Genomic DNA, 5,690 nt, shown 5'->3' with positions numbered 1-5,690 from the left:
ACCGACGAGAGAGAGAAAAACCTGGATCAAAGGATCGAGAAAAAGACTCTCTACGGCAGCCGGTCGACACGACCGGCGGACAAACCCTAGGTACAGGTGGCGCAACCCCCGGTGACGGTCGTGAAGGCCAACCGCCCCGGGGGCGGCGCGCAGAGCGGAAGCGACGGGCGGCTAGGGTTTAGAACCCGGAAACTGATACCATGTTAGAAGGGAGAGAGAGATTTGGTGGAATAGTCGTTGTATTGCTTGAGCCTCGTGGGCATATATATAGGAGTACAATCATCTACTTGGAGTACAAGACAAGCCAAAACAATTCCTAGTCTATCTCGTCTTTCCTAATAAACATTATACTCAACAGGGAAGACATCAGGACGCTGATCTCCATCGTCACGCGCTCAACCGCCTCTGCTACGTCTACTCGTTGGCCAGAGCTCCGCCGTCCGACGCTGCTGCTACCTAGGGTGGGGTAGGCCTTTTGGAAGTGTTTCCTTTTGAGCCTGCGTGCTCTTTTGTTGGCTCCTTAAGCCCTGTACTGCACTATCTCTTTGGGCCCACTATCGCTTGGTGTGGTTCGTGTTGTTCAGACTCTGTTTTAGTCTTTAGTACGCTGCCTATGTTGTGGGCTTTATTAATTTAAAGCCGGACGCCTCCGGCGTCTTCGTTCTAAAAAAAGTAAATCTAAGTAGTATAAGACATTACTCGGTTTTATTTAATCCACATATTAGGTTTGTCATCGGAAGTCAAACTTTGTATGGAAAATATATCAGCATCTACAATATACCAAACAAATACAAGATAAAAATATATTTCATGTTGGATCTAATGATATTGATTCTTTTCTAGGAACTTGATCAAACTTCAGGAAGTTTGACTGAAGACAAAGCTAATATTGAAGTAAACAAAAACAGAGGAGTACTAGGGTTAGAATCAGAAAGCACTACCTACAAAAAGCACTCGGGCCAATGTAACCTTAGAACCTCTAAATTCCTATTCACTTTCTCTAATTAGTTACTACTCCCTCCGTCCCAGAATACATGTCTCAACTTTAGTACAATTTTATACTAAAGTTAATACAAAATTGAGACACTTATTTTGGGATGGAGGGTGTATTAAACATGTTGTTTTGGAAAAAATGAAAAGTCCAGTTAAAGAATTGTGATCATATTAAGTGATGTTGAAGGGATAGATTAGATTATCTTTTCCTACTTATAAAGATTCAAGTTACTGGTCATGCCTTCACTAGTCACCTTGTTTTCCATGCAACTTTCACACGTGTCATCTGTGCCAACTGCCAAAACTCATTTAAGCTAGCATACAAGGTTCTTAAGTAAACCAAATTCGACCTTATGTATTTGTGGTTAGCACATGCACTTTGCTAGTTGACTCATAATTGACTATGTTTAAACTGAAGCCCAATCAAACGAAATGAACTGAGCCTTCTGGAATAGCCATCTCCAACTCAAGTGAAGTTCCTATCGAGGGCAAAAGAATGAGACATGCACAAGCGATGGAGGATGAAGGCGTGCGGGGACCAATGAGTGGCCGTGGGTGTGCATCACATCGTAGACACACGGATATCCTGGTGCGTCATGATGATCGATTGTGATTGTGCTCGGCTTAATGGGATTTTTCCCTCTCCCTCATCCCTCACTCACTAAATTGACCGACGAGAGAAAAAACACCCAGGCGATTTCATGTGGAATAGTGTTTTCCAGTTCCATCTCGGTCTCGACGTGGCATTTGCTGTTGATGCCGTCGAGCTAGTGGTGTCATGGTTTCTCCCTTTTTGTCCCATCGTTATCATGTATTTTGATAAAGCAACTGCTCGCCAACCTACCTTGTGAGGGGAGTGTTCACAGCCATCGTGCATTCGGCAATCAAAGATTTTCATTTGTTGTTGTGGACGGGCTGATGCGACTATTCAAAGTTAAACAAGATTATGCAGTTATGGTCATCTATGATTTTTTTACCATGGGACATCAAGATGCGATCCGAGGTACAGGTTGTGAGTTGGTGTTTTGATGTAACTCTAGAGTTTTTCAGTGTTTTTTGGCTTCTTAGTCATTGAATAAATATAATGTTCATAAGTTACAATGAAAAACCTCATGCATACACCCCACAAAAAGTATAAATACTGGTAAGGTAGACGACATACAAACCTCGAGGAAGAGTATATCAGTGCACTTCATGATGAGCTCCAAGAGTTGGTTACACTTCACATTTTTTGGATCTACATGCAGGCTAAAAACAAACGGCACAACTATCACATACATATTCGACATAGATATGGCAAAGAATGAAAAACCCCAACTTTAATTTAGAGTTACATGCAACTGTTCCTATTTACATGGCGCACGGGTATTTGGAGTTTCAACATTAACCACTAATCTAACTAACAGAAAGTTGATTATGCGCTTTAAAAATTATACTACCACTTAATTCATATTCAAAAGATGTATCAGACTGTGTGTGTTTTGTGACAAATGATTAATATATTATAGATTAAATTATTTTTTGATAAAGTAAAGTTTTTATTAACTTAAAATGTAGCATCAAACGGATACAAATTATATAATAAATAATACCTGACTTCTGCATAACTACGATGCACACAGTCAAATACCAATAATTGGACAACGAAAAAGATAGAAAAATTGACGTATATCAGCAACAATAAAATTATATAAGACCAGCTCTATGTCTGTGTCAAAGGAGATGGTGGACCCATTAATAGATTATGCTGAAATTTATGAAAAGTTTATAATCATAGAAGACAGAAAACATGGTGTAAACAGGGACGGAAGGAGTACCTCGCTAAACATCCGACGCGGTGATTCCGGGAAATCCTCATCATGAGTGGCCATTACTCGTGTGCGCGCTTGTTCACCTCCTCGGAGCACCAGAGGAACTCCACCCCGTCCGAGCTCATGTCCAGGGCTTTCCAGATCTCGATCGCGTGGCGACCGACGCCCTGATCTCGTTGGAGTCCTTCACTCCAGTCTGCTAGCCCGCCATGAGGATCTTCACTCTGCATCCGTCCATGACCATCTTGTTCACATTGAACACCTTCCCAACACCCAGATGAGAAACAAATAGAAGAGAAGAAGGGGAGTATGTGTCTCAGTCTTTGCTTACAAATCTCAAGGAATTTAGGGCAGGAGCATGCGGTGCAACTTGGTGGGCCGGAAAGTTGAGAGTCAGAGAATTTGATTACAATCCATACATTCATCAAAATAAGCACACAATGCAACAAAAACAGAATCTGTCAAAAACAGAACAGTCTACAAAGACACGAATTTTACTCATCCTTCTGTAGTTCCAAAAATTCTAAACAATTAGGAAAACATAGGCAATTCGTATATCAATCTTGTGTGAAACAATCAGAATCTTACGTCGCTTTTGTGAATTTTAAAAATTCTTCTACTGGACGCAAAAGTTTATGTTTTTCAACAAAATCAAATCAACTACCACCTAATATTATCCTAAAGGCTCTACTTGGCACAAACACTAATTAAGACATAAAAACACAATCATAACAGTAGGGTAATTGTGTAAACACTCAAGAACAGAAAGAAATAGAGAAAATGTATTTATTCATTGGGTTGCCTCCCAACAAGCGATATTGTTTTATGCCCCAGCTAGGCATAATGCATAGATTCAAGTATTGTCATCTTTGGTTCTTGTCCCATAGGTTTCCCTCATGATTGACTCATATGGTGGCATAAATTTATTTCTAGGGAAGTGTTCCATACCCTTATTTAGAGCAAACTGAAATTCAATATTCCCTTCTTTCATATCAATCACGGCACCTATAGTTCGCAAAAACGTTCTACCAAGTATTATAGGACAAGACGGATTGCAATTGATATCAAGCACAATAAAGTCTATGGGCACATAATTCATATTTGCAAGAATAAGAACATCATTAATTCTTCCCAAAGGCTTTTTAATAGTACAATCCGCCAAGTACAAATTAAAAGAGCATTCTTCCAAATTGGTAAAACCAAACACATCACATAAAGATTCTGGAATTGTGGAAACACTAGCACCCAAATCACATAAAGCATTGCACTCATAATTTTTATATTGAATTTAATGGTAAGTTCCCATTCATCATATAATTTACTAGGGATTGAAATCTCTAACTCCAATTTTTCTTCTAAAGCTTTTAGCATGGCATCCACAATATGTTTAGTAAAAGCTTTATTTTGTTCATAGGCATTGGGTGAAGTTATCATGTATTGCAACAAAGAAATACACTCAATCGAATAACAACTATCACAATTAAAGTCTTTGTAATCCAAAAGAGTGGGCACATCACTAGTTAAAGTTTTGACCTCTCGAAACCCACTTTTATCAAAAAAAAATAGTAAGATTTTCACCCTCCGAATTATGAGGACGCCTTCTAACTAAAGTTGACTCTTCTTTAGTCCTTTTATCATCAAGTTTAATATCACTAAATAAGGAATCAATAGAAGAAACAACAATCATCTTAACATCTTCATCATTATGGTGAAAGAAATCGGTTGAAAAAGCCCTAAGCATAGCGGTTATTTTCTTACTTTAATCCATATAGACATATAAAGCTTTAATTGATTCATTAACATCAACCTTGGGTGGAAAAGTTTTAATCTTGAGATTTTCTACATCATGAGAAATTCTATCAATGCTTCTAGACATGTCATCAAACTTACTCAACTTTTCTTCTATCGTAGTGTTGAAAACTTTTTGTGCATTGATAAATTCTTTAATATTACTCTGAAGATCAGAGGGCATCCTATTAATATTATAAGAAGAATTACCATAGGAATTGCCATAATTATTAGAGGAATTTCTAGGAAAAGGCCAAGGATTAAAATTATCTCTATAAGCATTGTTATTAAAATTGTTTCGCGAGACAAAATTCACATCTATGGGATAACTATTTTGCTCAATCAAGGTAGATAAAGGAACATCATTAAGATCAATAGGAGCAATTTTACTAGCAACCAATTTCATAAGTGCATCAACTTTTTCACTCAAAGTACTAATTTCTTCAACCGAATTAACTTTTTTACTAGTAGGTGCTCTTTCGGTATGCCATTGTGAATAATTTGCCATAATACTATCAAGCAATTAGTAGCTTCACCCAAAGTAATTTCCATAAAAGTACCACCTGCGGCGGATTCTAAAAGATTTCTAGAGACAAAATTCAATCCCGCATAATTTTTTTGTATAATCATCCATAGATTTAAACCATGAGTAAGACAATTTCTTAGCATTAATTTCATTCTTTCTCAAGATTGTGCAACATGTTCATGCTCAAGTTGCTTGAAATTCATGATTTGATTTCTAAGTAAAATATTTTTTGCGGGCGGAAAATACTTAGTAATAAAAGCATCTTTGCACTTATCCCAAGAATCAATACTATTGCGAGGCAAAGATGAAAACCAAATTTTTGCACGATCCTTTAGAGAGAAAGGAAATAATTTCAACTTCACAATATCATTGTCCACATCTTTTTTATTTTGCATATCACACAATTCTACGAAAGTGTTTAGATGGGACGGCATCCTCATTAGGAGTACCGGAAAATTGCTCTTTCATAACAAGATTCAATAAAGTGACATTAATATCATAAGAATCCGTAGTAGTGGCGGGGGGGGGGGGCAATCGAAGTACTAATAAAATCATTACTATTAGTATTGAAA

This window comes from Triticum aestivum, chromosome 6B, assembly GCF_018294505.1.
Source record: "Triticum aestivum cultivar Chinese Spring chromosome 6B, IWGSC CS RefSeq v2.1, whole genome shotgun sequence".
NCBI classification, from domain to species: Eukaryota; Viridiplantae; Streptophyta; class Magnoliopsida; order Poales; family Poaceae; genus Triticum; species Triticum aestivum.
Note: the sequence above shows the minus strand (reverse complement) of the source record.